This window comes from Vespa mandarinia, chromosome 6 (assembly GCF_050613455.1).
Source record: "Vespa mandarinia isolate Hongniang chromosome 6, ASM5061345v1, whole genome shotgun sequence".
Classification (NCBI taxonomy): Eukaryota; Metazoa; Arthropoda; class Insecta; order Hymenoptera; family Vespidae; genus Vespa; species Vespa mandarinia.
In genome coordinates, this window is record NC_140815.1 from 4,657,524 (window position 1) to 4,678,926 (window position 21,403).

Here is a 21,403-nt window from a genome sequence, read left to right on the forward strand (position 1 = left end):
TATACCTTTTCTCATGTGACGTGTACATACATATTGTCATAGCTATGCGAAGTAATGGGGTAATGGCGTTCGAATGTTCTCTCATGTAGAGAGAGATAGAGTGAACAATAGTGGCTCAACGCCGGGAAATTCCAACGGGAAAGCTCGAAAGCACAGAAAGCTTGAGCGAATATCGTACTGTCGATAAAGCAGTGCTATGAACAGTTCATTCGAAATGACCCTAAAGCTCGAGTTTGATGCTATCGCATAACTGCACGATATACACTACATATGAGGCCTTTTCATCGAAGGGCGGAATGTGTTCTCTTCGTTGATGATCAACCAAACTCATCCATTACGATTCATAGTTTCATAGGAAAGATATAGAACAGACAATAGGAGTGCCCTATTTACCCTACCAGGCGGCGCGCTTGTCTTTTCTGAGTGAAAAAAAAAAGAGAAAAAAAAAGAAAAAGAAAACTACAACGTAAATTCAATATTACGGGTATATATAATATCTAAAAATTTTCTTCTCTTTATGCCACTTGATCTTAACATTTAGAAATAAAATCTGTAATTTTAAAAAGAAAAATACTTTTGATAGCTTAGAACATGAATTATAAGTTTTTTTTTTTTTTTCTTTGAAAAAGGATATAATTATTTTTAAAGATATTTCTTATCAAACGATTTATGGAAAAGATAGTGGATTTTGCAGTTAAATTATATATATATATATATATATATATATTTATATAATTACAGATATAATGAAGGATCTAGAGAAGATATGATTTGGAAAATTTAACATTTAACTCGATAATACAATATTTTTCTTTGATTGTACCTCACGCGAGATGTACGATTTTCTATTTTCTTTATACTTAATAGTTTAATACATATGTATATCTAATGACCTTTAGTTAGAACAAATATTACAAATTAGTTTACAACAGTTACAGAGGGACAGAACAGAGAATAATTTAACCGTAAAAAGGTGAACCTTCCCGTACCCAACAAATTGTTAATTTTCCGTCTTATATTTCAATGACCTACCAGGGTAGATTTTAATTAAAGGATTAAATTTATCGAATAATTGTCGACCCATTCACGATTAATCGTATCAGTTATATCGTCAACCGCAATAAAAATTAAATCGAAATAACATTCAATTTTATTTTTATGCTCTTTCGAAAGATAATAAAAGGAATTACAGAAGGAAAGAAATTTAAGGTGATCGAACTTACAAACTTGGAAATAATTTCAGATGAAAAGATATATTTATCTTGATTATTCTTTAAAATCTTCTCTTTTATATTCGAAAAATTTTTCGTTTCGTCAGATGTCTTCTATATATATCAATGCTTAAATAAATATCTCGATAAATCAATACGCTTAACATTTTCGCTTCGAGTATAGTTACATCCTGCAAGAGTATTTTGTATTACATTAAATTTAATCTGTAAATAAAAGAGGTTACCTAAATATTTTTAATTGGAAATAAAAAAAAGAAGAAAATAATACATTACATTTAATTTGTAAAAATAAAAGAGGGTACCTAAATATTTTAATTGGAAATAAAATGGTAATATATATACAAAGTATGTCAAGAAAAAGTTTCATTTAATTTTCAGACCTGTAAGAATATTAATGAAAGGAAAATTAAAAAAGATATGAAGAGAAGGTAACAAATGCGTAATAGTATCAAGTCACGCAAACAGGCTGAAAGATAACTATTTAATTAGTGTTATAAGAAAAATGTATGTCTAGTGAAAAAAAATCATTTAGATATGCTATTTAATATATTTAATGCAATTTTATTAATATAATGATGTTTCATTCATAAGTAAAAAATATCGCGTATGTCTTTACATAGATTCTTCATAATATTTCGTAATTATTTAAAGCTCATACGTTTTAAAAAAATTAGACAACATATAATCAAAGAAAAATGAATATAATAAATTTCGATTAGTAAAGATCGGAATTAGGTAAATGCATAGGGAATATCGTTTAACGATTTCTCATACATCCCATTGACATACAAAATACCTACTTGACATCATTTTATTATGTGTCACTCAATCAAAACCAATAGAAAAGGTCGATTGTTAATCGTAGTTGTAAGACAAGCACAAATGTCATCCTACGTTGCCCAAATCTACGAGTCATTGTTGGTACGTGATTAAAGGCTGTTCTTTCAGAATAAAAAGTGATGTTTCAAAAGTTTCCGAGTTTCAGCAGAAACGATACCCTCAGGAGTATTAGAAGAGAAATAGATTTTCGATAATGATAAAGAAATACGAGGAAAATGTATAATCATAGAAATCAACATTAATCAGTGATCTTCTTTTCACGAACGATATCATTTTTATTTTTAAGAATAAGAAAACAAAACTTATCATTTTATTTATCCAAGATAACAGCTTTTAAATGGAAGGTACAAAGATTTGCTTTTCTGTATCAAAACTAGTTGGATATCTATTTCCTCGTTTCCGTCTCTTTTACAAAGGGTCAAGTTCTGTTAGAACGTGTAGACATTTCCTACTGAAATTCTCTCAGTATCCCTTGAAACGTTAAGAGCGTCGAGCATTTCAACGAGAAGAATGAAAGAAAAGAATGAGGGAGACAATCCGTTAGGTAAACCCAAGATCTTAGCTTTTCTCGTAGGGAGTAAAGGCACATGGCCGTCGACTCTTTCAGGCCACTTTCTAAATGACAAAAATAGAAAGACCGCTCGATATTAATTGTGTCAAGTGTGGATCCTTGACTTTTGCGCGAAATAAAACAATGCCTCCTCCGTTAGATCGTTTTTTACCTAGATAGACATTCATCAATATAGATACCTAGACTAGATTTCTATATATGTAATCACGTAAGTAATACGTATGTACGTACGTATAAATGTCAGTTTTTACATGGCATATCTGAAAAAGGACTCATTCTAATCGGAATAACGTATACATTTGTATATATGAATTTTAAATTGTATTTACATCTTATCGCTACAACTTTTTGTTTCCCATAATTTATTTTTCACACATAAAATATTCAATAATGCGAAAACAGAAGGGTCAATCGAGGAGTAATTTGTTATAAAATATATTCCAATGCCAGACGACATAAAGTGTATTCGTAGAAATCGTGAGAAATACACGAAAATTGACGATGGATTGAATGCTTGTATTACTTAAAAAAAAAAAGTATGTATTTTTTTTTGTTTTTGTTTCATAACCATTTCAAACAAACAGATAAAGAGAGATTTATTTTTATTATATCAAAGAATTAAGAAATACGTTACAAATGAAACTCGATGGCAATGATAATATTTCCTAAGAATTCTAGTCAAAGATAAGGATGTGCAAATAAAATCCATTGAAAATAATGTTCAATATTCATGAATAGTTTTACAAAGATTGAAGCTTTCGAATTAATCGCTTTGAATGAAAGGAGTGAACTTTCCTAAAGGATATTCATGACATATAATAAAAATTTATGAACACGTAGGACATTTTGCTAATGTCGATTCACTAAAAAGATAAGTGGAAAATATTTGTCCTTTGATAAAATGTCGACACACTGGCTTGAATTTGGTATATGGTATTTAATCTATACAGAACGTTATGAAAAATATATACGATAACAATGATCCTCTTTCACGTGTATATTAACGTGTATATTAACGTATATTCACGTGTATATTTTAACACTCAAAACGAACAACAATGAGCGTACGATTTTTAACGAATACAATCTTATGTACTACTCATATACATCATTCATCTGGCCATTTACGTTTTTATAAAAGAATTTTTAATTTGACAAAAACAAATATATTTAATTATCGTGACTTTTTGTAAATTACGATTTTTTTTTTTTTTTTATTTAGACATAATTTACAAAACGTATAACTTACTAACAATAAAAGTAAATGTAAGAATTATTTTCATGATAAATATCAATTGAATAATAATAAACTTTTCAACTTTCTGCATACAATATAATTTTGCCTTTGCTATATAATCCTTTCTATTTCGCTTATTATTTCTAACTTTTCGTCTTTGGCGATTGGGATCTCACCTTTAATCGTCACCTTTTAATCGTGCAACGTTCGTGATTATTACGATGATTACCGAAATCACTGCTTTCAATCGACAGGTCATTATTTATCAATTTCATATATACGTACATATGCTTTACAGATAAATAAAAATATTATTTAATGATAACGTAAGGACAAAATTTGGATTATGATTTCGAATTAATGAAGGATGCGCATACGGTTATTAATGAAGATTTCATTGCAAATCAATGAGTATGAGCGATAATTATGAGCACTTATTAATGAATATACTTTGAATGGTAATGTTGATTAATCAGCAAAATATAAGATCGATACGTAGACACTTTAGTATAATTGAAGGATCTAGGTTTATCTAATTAGTCTTTTCAGTTCAATATGTTTAAGCAAATAAGCATGATCGTGCAACTATATTCCCTTTGACATAATAACTTTGACAAATATATTCTGTTAGACTATCGTAAATATACCTACTGAATTTATTTAGCGCTTAAATTTCCATTTTCGAAATCGTTCATTATGATGATAAATTTAAGTAATACGAATTTGAAAAATTTGTAAAATTCACGGCTTTTTATTTTATAAATGTCACTCTTAAAATAAAATGCATCTTACAATCATCGAGATTATCATAATTCATACACAATTCGATGTATTCAAAATTCAATTCGTTATTTCCTAAAAAAAAAAAAAAAATCTAAAAAATTTTTTTAGTTTATAGTTTTTCTGTCACTTCTATCATACGCTCAGTCCAATTCTAATCGAACATGATTACATATTAATGACTTTGATAGAAATAGTTTTACTCGATTTAAACCATGCCACTCAATAGCAATACAGTTTTTATTGACCGAACAGTACTAACTAAACCTAACAAAGAAACACTACTTTTCGTATCATACTATTTTATCGATCTATTTACAGAATTAATAATTAATGCCTCACTAGTTTCAAGATCGATTATTTTCCGAACTCACTAATGTCTTCTTATTTCTGAATTAAGGTGACTTATGACTTCGTGTATTTTATTTTTCTATGGAAATAAAAGTGATATTGTTTTCTTTATCTTTACTTCTTTAATTTTTAATGACTATAATAATCGATAAATCGGCACTGAAATATAAAAAAAAAAAATTTTAATTATAATCTTGTTTTCTCAATGAAAATATCGTCATTTCAATATTCTATGAAGTCAGTAATTCGTTATTTTTGCTGACATATTTCTGATCTTTTAAATAACCTATTGGAGAATTTTCAATTAAAATGTTCTTCTACTTTAATTACTTATCGACATTAAAATATCGATAAGTTCGATAAAGGAATTTATTCTGATTAAGTAGATCAATATGAAAATAACTGATATACCTGAAATTTTTTTTTTATCTAGACTTTTTAAATACTTTAATATAAAAGATAAAAATTTCCAAGAAAAAAAAAAAAAAAAAACAAGGAAGTCCTTGAAAAATATGGAAAATATTTGTAATATTGTAATGGATTGGAACTATCGATTATAAAAAGTAAAAACGTGTCTAACTAACTTGAGTATAAAATAAAATACGATAATATACGAGAAAAGTACGATTTATTTTCGTAGTACTATACAGCTATATATACAAGGTAGATGTTTTAACACCCACCGTATTAATGGATAGACGTAGTACTTTCTTTTTCACAGAATGAATGTTACTCGATAAATAAAAACAACGTGAGAAATGCAATCAAGTTATCAAAAGAAAATCAATAAGTATTTAATCGTAAGATCGTTGCTCTTAACGATTCACAAAAGTTTTAAAAGAATTATCTAATTAATCGTTTCGTGAATAAAACTAGATGTATTCTTTGATAAAAAAAAAAAAAAAAAAAAAAAAGGAAACAAAAGAAAAAAAGGAAAAGAAAGAAACACATCAAAAAGATTAAAAATAATTCGATAATAGATTTTCTTCAAAGTGATTCATTGAAAAGAAAATTCATTGAAAAGAAAATTCATTGAAAAGAAAAGAAATAAGTTCAATAGAATAACAAGAAATATAATAAGTTGTAAAAATCAATGAATTATTTACTTACCGTTCGCCATCATCGTTGAAGGCATAATCACCTAGGATGAGATCACGAAGGCGATATCTTGGTGGCAGGATGAGAGGCAAACAAGGATCTGGCTCGTTCATCGTGTGAGATACGTTCATATGTTCAGCGTTCAAGGATTCCTTGAAAATGTTGCCTTTTGTGTACCCCCCCGTTCTATCGGGGGAAGTACGAAATAATATATTTGCGTATGCCACAATGATTTTTTCAAACGATCATCATTCGTTATTCATTTGATAATGATAATAATCAAATGACATGGTACACACGAGCGTTAATAATATTCTGAAAATACACTTGAAGAAGAAGTATAACACGTGAATTGAAAACAGACGAAAGAGTTCGCAAGAAGGAGATCGTTCATCTTCTCTCAACGGTTTGTTGTGTTCTGTCTCGAACGCGTGTCAAGGGTGCAAACGATGTCGTATTTATCCTAACAATGCGCAAGCGCTATTTTAGCAAGGCCCGATGATAGCTCTTCGAATACTATCTATTTTCCGTCTGAAGGATGTCTGTCCTCTGTACCGATAACAGAGTTTATAATGACGCTAATAAACAATGTACAAAGCTTTATATAATTTCTAAGAATTAGAGTTATACACGCAAGGTTACTTTCTCTACGATATCTTTTAGATCGTTTCTTGAAAAAATTTTTTTTTCTTTTGTTATGTTAAATTATAACGAAAACATATGTATATATATATAGATTGTTACTTTGCGATATTTATTTTCTATCAATATGAAACGTTAAAGATTGAAATAAATCAATTTTTTTCATAATTAATATAATAATTTTTTTTCCTTTAAATGATAAATTAAATTTTTTTTTTTTTTTTTTTTTTATTGATAAATAAAAGCGTGTATGTTTGGCATTAAGAAAAATTATACGAATCAATAGAGATAATTTCTTTCTGACTTACGTCAGAATGTTCGTGTTGCTTTGATGACTTATCTTACTATTTGTGAAATATGCGAAAATAGAACCTGATAATTATTCTATTATGTGCGTGATTCAATCCACTTTTTATTACATGACGTAGGTACTGAAAAAGATGTAGGTATGTCTACAAACTGCTGTACGTTTTACGTAGAAAGATCTTACTATTAAAAAGAAAAGTTTAAAAATTGAACTCTGTTGAAAACAAAAACCAAAAGAGATTTTACTTAGAGTTTAGAGAAACAAATATCCCTTTGCATATTTTAATGGACATAATGAAAAAAATATTTGTAAATTATTTTTCAATCATATATTTCCGCGTTCGAGTTTGTAATTATAATTAATTATCTACATTAGACAATTAATTTATTGTAGAAATCTAAATTTATTTTTATCGTGAAATAATAAAAAAAAAAAAAAAAAAAAAAAAAAGAAAATAAATAAAACAACACTAAATGATAAATCATACATAGATTTCCTAATAAGCTTTTCTTAAGAACCCTTTCAAAAAAGGACATTGAAATTGTATTTGACACCCGTGGATTGAAGTTTTTCACAAAATCTTTAAAAAGTACGTTTGATTTATTCATTTAATAATAAATAAAATCGAAAGAAATAAAAAACGCTAAATGAATCTAATATAATGAAGAGTGTAAATAGATCAAATTATCTATTACAATTGATGGTTTACATTCATCAAATACGTACGTACGAATATTTATAACTAACTATGATAGGATCATAGAATGACGAATGAAAAATTTGCATCATCTCCGTGTTACAATCGGCGACGTTAATCGAATTTTCGCTGTACGATCTAAACTGAATTAATATCGTTCGACAAATGAATTTAACGATTGTGTTATAATGGCACTATGATTTACACGTCTTTTTGATCTACTAAGTTAATTCGAATCGACATTCACTGTGTTACGTTTAAACAATACGATTCACGTAGATACTTTTTTCTTTCTTTCTCTTGCACGGTCTAAAAACTTCGCGTTCAAAAAGAAATTAAATGAGTGATCTAATATTTTTCCTTCAAATTCAGAATTTCTTTTCTAAATTAATCACGCGCGTTAAATTCGATATAAAAGGTAATATAATCATCAATAATGACTTCCATTGTTAACTTCAATTTTTTTTTTTTTTTTTTTTATACCATAAGAAATTTCGCATATCTTTGTCATTAATGCGATTTGTAAATAATCACCTTCAAATATCATGCCTAATAAAAATTAACGTCTATTCGATTGATAACAGATAACGTTGTAAATAAAAATGTTTAATTATAGTTTTTTATTGCAAATAAAAAAGTGCTTCGAGTAGCACATTAACTTCAATTATTAAATTCTAGATGTCGATCGCTTTATCACTAAAATAAACATTACTATAATCAGATTCGCAATAATCGATCGAGTCGAGACCTTTTAGTTTCTTTTATTTCATATTTTAAATAAGATATTTAATAATCATTAATTCAATTTAAAAAAAAAAAAAGAAAAAATAATTATATTAAATTACTTTTTCTTGAATAAAATTTATACCGCGAATAAACTCACTTATAATTATTTTTAAGATTGCAATGATTATCATTATTCCCTCGTATTATTTTTTTTACTCTTAATTTTTCTATTTAAAAAATTACTTTCGATATTATCTATTTGCAATTAAAGCCAGGATAAGTGTATATAATTATGTACATATCACTTCTTAAGCTTCGATAAGAGCTTTTCCCATCTTAATTTTGATAGCAATATTTTTGCGTATTTACATGATACCTTGGAACATTTTCGTATGTCTTAAAAACGAAAGACAAGGATAAATATATCGAAGTATATCTCATGAGAGGATAAATAAATAATAAGGATTTGACCTCGATCGAAGCGTATTAATAAATAAGAGCTTAAGGAAAATGTCATGAGGAAAGTAGAAACGAAATCAAGTTAATGCTTGCTGAAGCATTGTTTTTTTCTTTCTTTTCTTTTTTTTTTCTTTTGTTCTTTTTCAAATAAAACTTTGTAATTGGAGGAAACAATAAAGTTCGATCATATCGATCGAAATTTGAGCGAATTACATATAAAAGACGACTAGTAGTTGTGCGATATAATATAAAACGTAACGACAAGAAATCCGATTAAATTCGGAAGATACGTATCGAGATTGCAAGAAATGAAATAGCTTGAATTTTTTTCCTTTTTCTTTTCTTTCTTTTTTTTTTCCTTTTTGTTTTGTGCGACATCACCCTCTTTATTGTCGAAACGAAATTCTGACAAGTAAGCTTTTTCCGATCAAATGATTCTCGTTCTGTAATTCTCCCTCGATTTTATTTCAACGCGCGTTATATTACTTTGAAAACCATAAAGAATTTAAATTCCCTATTCGCAGTGCAATCGCTTTGTGGTAAAAACTCATGATCCACAATCTGAATTCCCATTTCTTGTTCGCTTTAAAAATTTATAGAAAGATCTCACAAATGTCGATTCAATGACCCACAATCATATACTTTTTGAACTTATGTGTTAAGGGTCTCGGATGAAAAAGTTATAAAAAAAATAAAAAGAATCGACACGACGTTTCGATCATACATGTTTCCAATTTAAAGAAATATTCTTCTTTATATGTTTGAAAGATTCGCTAAACTTTCTTCGGAATACAAACGTGGAAAAACAGTTTTGCATGACGAATAACCAAAAAAGAAATATTCGATATTTTATGCGAAGATTCGTAAAAAATTTATATTGAATTCTCGATGACAGAAACAAACATTTTCTCACATGAGATCTTTCTTTTTTTGCTTATATGTCTTTAAAAAAAAAAAAAAAATCTTTTTGTAATACAATACAATTTTTATTCTCATAAAGGTATTAATCTTACGATGAGATATCTTTCCTCGTTCATCAACAACGATCATATACCTTGAGATCGTTAAATCAGAACGGATCATAAAATCACGTTGAAACTAGAAACGAACGCATTTATGTTATCTCTTTTACGAGCGAAATATTGCTTGGATCGAATCACAATTCACTAGAATTTTATCTATAAGAGTTCTTTTTGTACACAAACTCAAGCCTTTATTTTTTTTTTTCGTTGGTAAAACAAAATATACGAACGTATACACATAATACGAATAAACATGCACGCACGCACGCACGCACGCATAAATACATTAAAAAAAAAAAAAAAACGTTGAAATTTACCGCGACGGCAATGCAGTTTTACTGCGGTTACGTTGCAGCTTCACTTTCGCGAGATTCGCGAGATACGATGGACACTGAACGATAATCTTTCTTTTTTCGAGAGGTAAAAGAGATCGAAAGGTAAGAAGATAGGTAAGAGGATTGCACGTGCGCTGTGAATAATGTTGTGCGCCCGCGCAACACCCCGTAAGTTCGAAAAGCTCTTCGATGTGTTAGTTCGAACGAACCACGTTCCTCTTCGATGAATTCGACCCGAACCCGACGAAGTCTCGCGCTTCAATGATGAAGCACGCGCGAAAACGAATCTAACAACGACGACGACGACGACGACGACGACGACGACGACGACGACGACGACGACGACGACGACGACGACGACGACGACGACGATGACGACACTCACCATCGACGAATTACAGAAAAGTTCAATATTGAAAAGAAAAGAGACACGATTCCTGTATTTATATTTTTTCTCTCTCACAATCAAATACTTTACTATAATATTCATCTATATATATATCTATATCTATATATACATGTACACACTTATATATACTTGTTCATATATACTACAACATCTATACACGCGTATATCGATATCAATTTCTATAGATAATTATATAAATAGATGATAAATAATAAAATAATAGATAAATCGATAGACTATTAAAAGTAGTCGATTAATTTGATTTTCGCAAATGAAAATAAATGAATCTGTCGGTCTTCATTGAAGATTTTAATAAGAAATGAACGATGAATTTATTATAGAAGAAGATGAAAATATATCAAAGAAAAAAATTTTGCAAAATTTTTCTATTCAATCATAATTTAAAATTATTTTGATACCTTGAAATGTAGAAACTTTTTGTCCTTCTATCTAACGCATAAGAATACCGAATAGGTTTAAATAAGAAAAAGCAGTATTTCTCTTTTCAAATGTTTTTCCTCTGTTCATGTAGTGCTTATTCTTTTTGCATTTTTTGTTCTTCTTTTACAATATTCGTCGACTCCATCCTTTTAAAGCTTTTCTCAACGGAGCTTCCTTAAAAGGACCGAGTGGAAAACGTACATTCAATGACTGTCTACACGAAGTTATACTGTGGTAGGGAAAATATATGATACCTAAAACGTACGATGTTTTTTAAGAACTAAGCAAAAATATTATCTGCTTTATCTCCATTAAAGGCGATGTAGCAGAGTTACAAAGTCAAAAATAATTCTTTCGTAATATCTTATGCAAATAGCTAAGAAAAATTCATTGTATATATAATTATTTTGTAAAAAAGGGAATCACTTATAAACGTTGTTTTTCTCCCTTTGCTTTCAGAAGAGCAATCCACTCGTGACAAAAAGATTACATTCTATGGATTTTTTTCTTTCGACGGTTTCTTACGATGAGACTGTATATATAAGAAGGGTCCTTAGGTCTGTTGAAGATGGGGAGAAGTTCATAGCAGATACTCGATTTCGGATAGACTTTAAGGATCACATTACTTTAAATAAGGTCAATCCTGGGTAAACTTTGAATCGAAATGACATTTTTTTCTTTTCTGCTTTGTTTCGTTTTCTTCAATCTAATGAAGTTCTCCTGCCGTAATATTATACTTCTTTTAATATTATAAACACATCTTATATATGCATATATACAATATTGAAAATGATATTGAAATGTATCAAGAGAGTGTCGTTAGTAAAAATTACACGTATTTTATATTCAGCTGTACTGCCACTTGAAAAAATTAAATGTTAAAGATTTTAAATTAAAATGTGAGAAATCATAATATTTTTTTTTTTTAAGGTATGTATTGACAACACATTTTAATATATTATATTCATTTTGTTCTTCAAATCAAATCGAAAATCAAACAAAAAGTAATTTAAATATAAGATAAAGATAAGATAAAGATAACATGTTTGTAAATATATCGAAATATAGATGAAATAGTAATGAATTAATAAAAGAATCGTTCATCTCACGAAAACATTTTTCACTGATTAAATGAAATATTGTTACATCATAATATTTTCACTTATTCTGATTATCGGATTATATTACTAAATTTATAAGAAGTTACTTTGCTAATTACTTCTCCGAATAACAACATTATTAACTCTATAATGTAGAATATTACAACATCGACATTTTACAAATATTTAAGAACATAGACTGCATTTAATCAATTTAATTCTTTTAATAAAATGCTTTCATCTCTTTAACGCGTTCACGTGAAAATAAAAAAAAAAAAAAAGTAAAAAAAAAATAAAAGTATTTGTCGGCAAATAATCAAAGCAAATATACTCTCGTCGAAAAATTCTCTCGAGACGAATGTCAAAGAAAAATATGAAGTGTCTCTCAAATCGAGAGAATTTTCAATTTCAATATTCCTACAAGTAATTTCTGTCATTAGGAATGAATTCGTTTCGATTTATCTTCGATAAAGTCGTGAAAACAAAAAAAGAAAAAAAATCACATTTCCCATAGATAAAATGTATTATCATAAACGCGTCTTCTGTTTTTGACACTGACTTTTCTAATAAAAAGTTTAATAATAATAAATAAAAAATCTATTATTTGATATTATATCATATGAATATATTAATAATAAATATAGTTAATGGCAATAATTCGTAAAGGAAAAATTCATAAGGGAATAATTATTTAAAAATCTAGCAATAAATAAAGATAGAGAAATGAATAATTCTTTGATTGTCCATAATGTGGCAGCACCAATTGTCACGATGTAACAGCAACTGATGATACCGACGGTTGCTTGCTGAGTTATCGATGTTGAAGTTGCTCGATGAAGCTGCTTGTTATACTATAACTTATCCGTCGGTAAGATAATGCATGTCGTTAAATAAACGTCAAACGACAAAGGAAGCTTATATAAGTGGAAACATGAGTTGGTCAAGAGAGGAGAACAACGCTCAATGTAAACTGTTCATCGTAAGCGAAATATTTACACGCTCATGTAACCAGCCTCTTATGCAGCGTATACGTCGATCATCTCCTATAGCACTCGATTACAAGGTAAAAAGAATCGTTTCGTAATAAGCGCCAAGCGGGAACGTTTCAAAGTCAAACGAGTTCTTCGATACTGTTCTTGTCTTTGTCACGAAAAATCATTTAATAGAGGACAAAACTAAGATATCACTTTTTTTTCCGTCAGAATGACGGAGATTACGATTTGAAAGGAAAAATGATGACTTCTTATTTCTAAGACCAATTTCAATTTCAATTATCTCATTAGTTCGAAGTTAACGCGTTGATCGTACACAGTAATCATTGATGATTTCATTCTATGCATTTATAAGATTTCTTTCGCTGATATTTTCTAATATAAAAATATAAGATAATACATTGTATCCGTACCTTTATGAATCATAACGAATGATTATTTTTATCGATTTGCACAAAATTGATTCAATAGGCAACAATGTTGGAAACAGAGATTAAAAAAAAAGTAAAAAGAAAAATGTAAGATATAAAAATATTATACGAGAGGTGTACTCATAAATAAAAGTATCATATGTCACTCTATTGATCAATGGTTGGTTTCTTGGGGTCAAACGACACCGTTCTACGTTACTTCTACGTTTTTCTTTTTGTAATGAAAAAAATCGAAATATTATGTAAAACGGCAAAGATATATATCAAGAACATGTTCATATATGTATGTATATATATATATATATATATATATATATATATAAATATGTATATATTATATAGTCGTTGCCCCTTTTTCTCTCTACCTTACTTCTCCCATAATATATCTTATGTAATGGCAGTAATATAACCAAATGTATGTAACGCTTGCATAAGACGAGTCCCCTTACCCCTACCTTGCGCTTCTCCGACCGGCCGCGTAAAGCCGCGTCGTAATCTATTGCTCGGAAATAGTTATAGTTCGTTGTGTAACGGTCTAGTTAATGGAAAAGATCGATAAGCAGCTTCGTGCCACGCCATTCTCTAAAGAATTCGTCGCCTTTCATATCGTGAGAATTCACCTTTATTCGATAAAAATATAATAGAACGGTCGCGGCCGATCGACTAAAACCAGGTCCGATCTTGATTTTCACCCTTTCACGCTTCAACATGAAACCGAACTAGAAGGAAAAGATTACTTTGAAATATAAAGACTGATAAGAACATTTTTCTAACATTGACGCACTTCCACGGACTATAAAATGTAATATTTACTTTTAAAAACACTTTACAAGATCGATATCGCTAAAACTTCGTCTTTAGAAGAATTAGAAAAAAGCAATGTTCGGACTTTGTCGGTTTTATGAAAATGTAAAGTCGACTTATATTCAATTGATATAATACGAATGATTTGTGATGATTGATAATAAAAAAATCACATTAAAAATAAGCTCATTTCTTACTAACGATTATTATAATCAGCCATCATCTCACGCTCATTGTATTCTATCGTGTGAATATATTCATCCGTTAAAATTTCGCATTAATTCAATTCAATTTAAATAAAAAACGATTAATTTTTATATAATACTACGAAGTATAAAATGTTACGCTCTGCTAGCGATAAAGTAAGTACATATATTGAACGCTTGACTTATAATAAAGTAAACGATTGTTCCTCCCTAAAGTGTTCGGTCGCGTTCTGTCTGTCGATATATCAAAAGCGAAAAAGGATATTAATTAACTATACAATTCGACGACTATTGAATACGTTTTTATAAAAATACGTGTAATAATTTAATACAATTGACAATTTTTTTTTTTGACCGTTTCTTTCTTTCTTTCATTTACTTAACATTAATAGATAAATTAGAATAAATTGATTTATTTTAAATATACAGTAAAAAACTTCAAACGATTATAATAATATTATACGTATTTCCCTTATATATTTATATATTTTTTATGCAATCTATAAATTTAACACCGCACGATAATTCCGTTCATTGCGCTTTTGATCTTATAATCTCAAGTATCTTGCTTAATTAATCCTTACAGCTCTCCGGCTCGTGGTCGAGTGATGATAATAACGCTGTCAATCCAGCACAGGTTTGTGTCTTGATCTAAAAACAGAATTATGTAATAATGAATGAACAAGGTATCATATTACTAACCACGATTTTAGTTAATGAAGATTTTTCAACTGAGTAAATTCGCATAAAATTCTTCTTTGATATATTTAATATCGAATGAGATGCATAAAGATCTTTTTTTTTTCTTTTATAAGTTATGGATCATTTTCAATGATCTATATAATCCAATGAAGAATCAATCGTTCCTAACCAAATTGAAAGATCGATAAAATAATGTATCCATCATTTGCCGATCATGTTCTTATCACTGTTATCTTTTATATTGCATATGTTACGACCTTCAAGGTGATCGATGATAGTCGTATCGAAGTGAATAATATTAACGTAGGTCAAATCTCGTTTGACATTGATGTACGTTTATTTACGAAACTTGTTTGTATTGTACTTGTAAACTAAAATGAAAGTAAAGAGATGATATGGACTTTTTACAAACGAATGTGTCATTGACTTTCAATTATCGAACAGATGAAAACATATGTATAAGTATATATATATATATATATATATATATATATATATATATATATGTATGTATAAATCTTTTTTTTGCAAAAAATGCATATATTATTTGCGAGGTTGTCGATAAATTTTTATTGACGTAGCTTTCGATGCTGCTCCGAAGAACACACGAGGGTTAAGAGTTTTCTAATCGGATTACGCAAGAAGCGCGCTTGTGCGATCACCTTAATCTGCATTGTAACGCAGTTAAACTGATTACTCGTACATAGTGACGATCCGTTCAATGGTATATTTCTGCAATCGGCAATTATATTCAATTACTTGCGTACGAAGATTCGTAGTAGAATCTTGATACTCTTATTCGTTGCGTACGCTAAGCTCAGAAAAAAAAAATCTTTATTTTATCTCGTCGATTAACAATTCTATATCATTTCCAAACAAAAAAAAACGAAAAAGAAAAAGAAAAAATTCGGAAATTTAATAATAAAATTAAAAAATTCAGTTAACGAAGCCTATTTTTGTTTTTTTTTTTGGACTATGTATTTTTTTTAATTAAATATACAATCTTTGTCTTTTCTTATCACCTTTTGATAAGTACACAAATGAAAAAATTTTTAATATTGAAGTGGACAAAAGAAATCCCTGAAATGTGTATCAGTCATCGAAATCTTGTTTTATCAATTTTTTTTTTTTTTTTTATTTTCTTATTCTCTAATGTAATCATATTTTTTATATTATTTCTATTCACAAGTTTATCACATTTTGAATGAAATACGAATTAAAAGAAATGTTATGCTATGTTATAAAAACACTTAATATATTAAACTTTACCTAACTAACCTAATCGGTATTGAAACATCAAGCGTTCACAATTGCCAGTATTAAAAATATAATTCTCTCAAGTGAAACGATCGTGACAATTTACCGTACACATTCGTATGAAATTTATATGAAGAAAATCATGCAAAGCATTACATTTCGTGCAAGTAATCATTAAAAGTTAACTTTTTTAACTCACAAATTTAAAACATTGAACGAAGATAACAAATGCAGAGATCTTTTTCCAAGTAAAAATCTAGTAAAAAACATTTCTTAACTTTTTAGAGATCTGCGATATGTGGGAGTATAGTATGCATTATGTTTCTAGAATACGTGTTAGTAATCGCTATCATAAAAAAATAGTATCCATATCGATTACTAAAGTTTGCACGAACGACGGCACGCGACGTTGAAATAAGTAAGAAAATTTCTTTCATTTGCGTTATCCGTTCTCCAATGGAGCGCCCACGACGAGACAAGCGCACATGATCGCGCTACCTACTCACTATGGTTGTACGCTTCAAAAGCATTTTACTCCCACTTGTGTTACATAATCATCCAGTCAAATCCGAGATACTTTCACGTCGGGATTCTTACAGGCATCGTAATAAACTATAACCATATTACAGCATTTAGTCTTGGCCAATTGGCAGTGTGCACGCCAATGTGAATAGGCATATATATTGACCGTATGAATCGAGAAATCGAGAACATAGCCATGGGATTTATTTCAACGCGATTCGAGGATGTTTCTTTATAATCAAATTCCTTTTGGCTCAAATGCCTCGAATTAAATGAAAGAAATCAACAAGAGATACATAGAACGGTATAAAAGAAATAGACGATATAATAAATTCAAACGATGAGTCTTTGCAGGCTTTGCTTTCAAAGAACGTTCTTAAACTTAATTGCACGAAGCACAGAGATAAAAGAGTCAAAGAGAATGGCTTTTAATATGAAGCTTATATAAACGTAGAGCTGTCTCTGTCTCTCAATCAACGATCATCGGCAATGCTATTCTTCATGAATAAAAGACATCATCTTTAACTGTATAACTTGTTTTAGATATTTGATGGATTGAATTTTATTTCAATTCTCCGACATAGATCAATTTAAGAAAAAAAAAAAAAAAGTAAAAAGAATAAAAAGAATTGGTATTTTTAAATAATTATAACCAGTTAAAGATATTTGAAAGAAACAAGATTAACGTAGATATAATTACAATAACGTAATCGCTTGTAATATCATAAAGTATTTTACAACTTTAGTCTTTTATATAACTTTGAAATTTATTTACGTCTTCTTTAAATCGATTCGAAAACAACTCTATTGACAAACCGCCGATCGTTTCAACAGAAAACTGCATAAATTTTTTTAATTAATTAGTTAAATGACGTTATGTAAGTTATGAAAATATATAAGTCATTTATCATTTTGTTCCGATAACTATATAATTAATAAGAAATAGTAAACTATAATTACATCCACATAAATGTAATTGCTAATTTATTTACGAAGTCCAATTATTAGATACACAATCTAACAATAACAGTTTTGTTTATAATAAGCAAACGGAGCATAAAGCTTAATCAATAATGTTACTGAAATACTTTCAATTTTTGATAAAATATCTAAAGAATGTTTAAAAATATAAAAAAAATTATAAGATTAAATACACGCACATATCATGCTACCTCATACATGTCATATCTACTTTATTACACATATATCTTATAATCGAGAAAATATTTATCTCGAGATTAATTAATAGATATATAATCAAAAATCATTTCTTCCTGTACAATAGTTTTTACGATTGCAATTTTTATTTTAATTTAAAAAAAAAACATACCTGAGTTCATTAAATATTTTTAATCTATCGTCGAACGATCGATTAAGTGAAAAATCGAACGGCTTTAGTTACGAAAACAATAATAAAATGAACGATAATATTAAATATAATTAAATAGATTTATTTTCTATTAAATTCACTGATCTGTTAAATGACTTTACCGTTCATAATCAGCAATCATTATTTTTATAAATCTTCTTATTAATTTTCCTAATTTCTTTTTATTGATCTTTTAAAAATATATGCGATTAATAATTAATTATAATATGAGCAATGATAAATCTAATTTCTTTGGTACTGGCGATCACATATCTAACTATTTCGACTTTTTCAAAAAGACAAGCAAGCATCGTTGTTACAAACAAAATCTCTCATTTGTGTACTTAAGGAACTTTTGTATCCGTCGAACAGTCTCATGTCTTCTACATGTTTACAATAATATATATCGCTAGGCATAAGATTTACATATTTCACATATAATTTTAATAGTAATCATTTTCGCATACATACATACACATATACAGGCCAGTCTTAGAGTTCCATAACTTGTTCAGGCACACGATCATATCGCACGCGTCTCGGCTCGCGATTGACCAATAGCGTTGAATTTCACCATCTCCTATCGGTTCTATCGCCACTTCTATCGTAATACCGACGTTTTGCGTTTACACAAAACACCATTGGTTGCACGCGATTTCGATCGTTGCAAATGATGCCAAGCAATATATTCAGCTTTGATGATCTCACTATTCGTCGTATATTTCGTTTTCAAATCTAATTCTTTAAATAATGATTACTGCAATTTCTACAAAATCCTAGTATCTAATATATAATAATATAAACTAAATAATTATACTATACTATAAATAATAATATAAATTGCCTATAGAGAGAGAGTACTTATTTATAAAATAAAACACGATATATATATATATATATATATATATATATATATATATTTCTATTCTCTTAAAGGAATTATAACCGATCATGTAACCATGATTTTTATAATATACCATTCAAATATTATATAAAATTTTTAAAAATTATAGAAACTCTAAGTTTTGAATAGAAAAATTATGAATAACAGAGAGTCAAATAGAAACGCAATATGCTTCAAGTATCATTTGTACTTAAATAATCAAAATTATTATAATTTATTCTTTTTAAACAATAATTATTAATAAGTAGATTTGTATGATAATTGTATTTTAATGTTAACTCAGTATCTAATGTAAAAAGAAAAAGATTGTCAATGATATTAAAAATTACTTGCGAAACTAAGATGACATAAATATTTTCTTTTTTTTACATAGATCGATCGTAGTGAAAAAATTGCACGTATGCATCCATTATTGTTCGTTGTATCGATCGTCATCGACAGGAAGTGCCGATTGACAAATCGTTGGTGTAACAGCACATCAGAACGGCCCACGGCACGCTATCACGCGCAATTAGTAAAAACACGAGACATTGTGAGTTCGCACTCGTACGTGCGCGACACAATGGCGGAATTCTCATTAGTAAAGAAACTCTTTAATGAAGATAACTAACTGTGAGCTCGCTCGCTTTCGACATCAAGACCGGGTTCTTGTTTTCCCTCTCTTTTTTACCCATTTTTTCTCTTGCCTTTTTTATTTATTTATTTTTTTTTTCTTTTTCTTTATTTGATTTTGTCGTTTACCACCATTCGATTTTTACAATCCCGTTACTTTTTCGTCGCCTATACTGACTCGCTCATTATCATACATGACGATAACGTCAAAAACATAGTACACGACAAGATCGTTAAATACATTAATGACCGTTACGTAAAATTATACAACGATGTAATATTACGTACACATATAGTTCTTATCGACCTTAAACATAGATAATAAATTAATTACCGTGTCGTTACAAAGACGAATGACTTTAAAATAAATTGACACGTAAATCTTTCGATTCTATAATTTTCCCTTACGATGCTACAACCCCTTTAATAATGTCAACTTGGTGTTAAAGTCATTAGATATATGTTTGCATAATACATTTACTATCATAAAATTTATCTTTATATTAATGATTTTTCTAATGTTCTAATGTAATGTATACTATAAAAATCGTAATTATATATCAGCGAATATATAAGACGTAACAATAAATTCTTCTTTATTTTCAATTAAAGTAAAAGTTCATCAAATTAACATAGAAAATTATTCAAAATATACAATAGAATTAAATAAACATATACGCGAGCGATGGTTGTCTAAAGGCGAGAACCATAACACCGAAAATCATCAACTGTAACCAAATATTCTCGGTGTTTCCGTTTTAAGATCGCCAAAGACTTTCGTTTCAGCTCAAAGTACCAAAGGTTGGCTACTATTGCTGCCATACGCCATGTTGCGTTACGTGTCGTTCTTTTACGCCCGTAGGCATGAACATAAAGCTCGCCTCGTAATGTCTAATTCTAAGGAAGGCGTTACTCAACGAAGCTACAAAGTTGCGCGACTACTGGTTGTTCTATAACAATATTATAATCATACTTATATTTATGAATTTGTTCGAATAGGACGTAAAATGGAATTATGTGACATAAACGTCTATCTTATGGCAAATAGATCGTCTTGGCAATGTAGATGCTACAAACTATATTGTTGTTACTATAAATCTCATTGTAGAAAAAAAGTTCTTTATATTCACTTTATTTTTCAGATCATTCATTTTAATATATGTATATATATATATAATATACATGCATATTTTTTAACGTAAGTTAACTGGAATAATTCATTGTTTAGCTTGATTTCAAGATGACCTTGACGATAGAGAAATCAAATCTTTGACTACGCGATTACGCGTTAATTTAAAATGAATGTTGTTACTTGATTATTCGTCATAGAGCTTATATTAAAATTATGATTTGTCTA